The sequence below is a fragment of the Corvus brachyrhynchos genome, unplaced genomic scaffold (assembly GCF_000691975.1).
Source record: "Corvus brachyrhynchos isolate BGI_N302 unplaced genomic scaffold, ASM69197v1 scaffold303, whole genome shotgun sequence".
Lineage (NCBI taxonomy): Eukaryota > Metazoa > Chordata > Aves > Passeriformes > Corvidae > Corvus > Corvus brachyrhynchos.
Genome location: NW_008237429.1, coordinates 172,672 through 173,428, shown reverse-complemented (window position 1 = coordinate 173,428; position 757 = coordinate 172,672). Strand labels below are relative to the sequence as shown.

Sequence of the window (757 nt, the reverse complement as noted above, 5' to 3'; positions counted from 1 at the left end):
TCCTGGAGCCCATCCAGGGTTTTGCCGAGGGTTTCGGGATGCAATTCCCGGCCCCCCGCCGAGGGTTTCGGGGAGGGAGCGGCCTTGGGCCTCCCTCTTCCACCTCCCGCCACGAATTTCGGTCTGGAGTTGTCCCAAATTTGCCAAAATTCCTTTTCCCTTTTCCAACGGCGGCTTGACCGAGCTGGGGGAGGGGGGGGAGAGGTCCCAGGGTACCCAAGGATCCCTGTTTTCCCCCAAAAACATCTCCTCTAATTCCCCCCAGCCCCATTTCCCAGCACCGCACTGCCGGCTCTGTCCCCAGCACCTCCGAGGCCCCCCAAAACTCGGGTTTTTTGCTAAAAACGGGAATCAGGAGGTTGGGAAAAGCTGAATCCCGCAGCGAATCCCAGTTTCTCACCCCAAAATCTCCTTTAATTCCCCCCCCACACACACCATTTCCCACCCACACTCCCAGCTCTGTCCCCACCACCTCCAAAGCACCCAAAACTTGGGTTTTTTTGCTAAAAGCGGGAGTCGGGAGGTTGGGAAAAGCCGAATCCCGTGGCGAATCCCTGCTTTTCCCCCCCAAATCCCCTTTACTTCCCCATTTCCCACCCAGGACCCAACCCCGCGCTGCCGCCTCTGTCCCCATCACCTCCGAGGCGCCCCAAAACTCGGGTTTTTTTCGCTGAAATCGGGGAGTCGGGCGGTTGGGAAAAGCCGGGATTCCCTGGCGGCTCGCCCCTCCCCCCGCCTTCCCTATCCCCCCCCCCCC

The 757-nt window shown here is 60.4% G+C and overlaps 1 protein-coding gene across 1 annotated transcript in view; it reads right to left on the bottom strand.

The window, feature by feature from the left end:
- The window catches only part of LOC108445941, a 10,901-nt gene that overhangs the window by 1,372 nt on the left and 8,772 nt on the right, over positions 1-757 (bottom strand). The window lies entirely within an intron of this gene.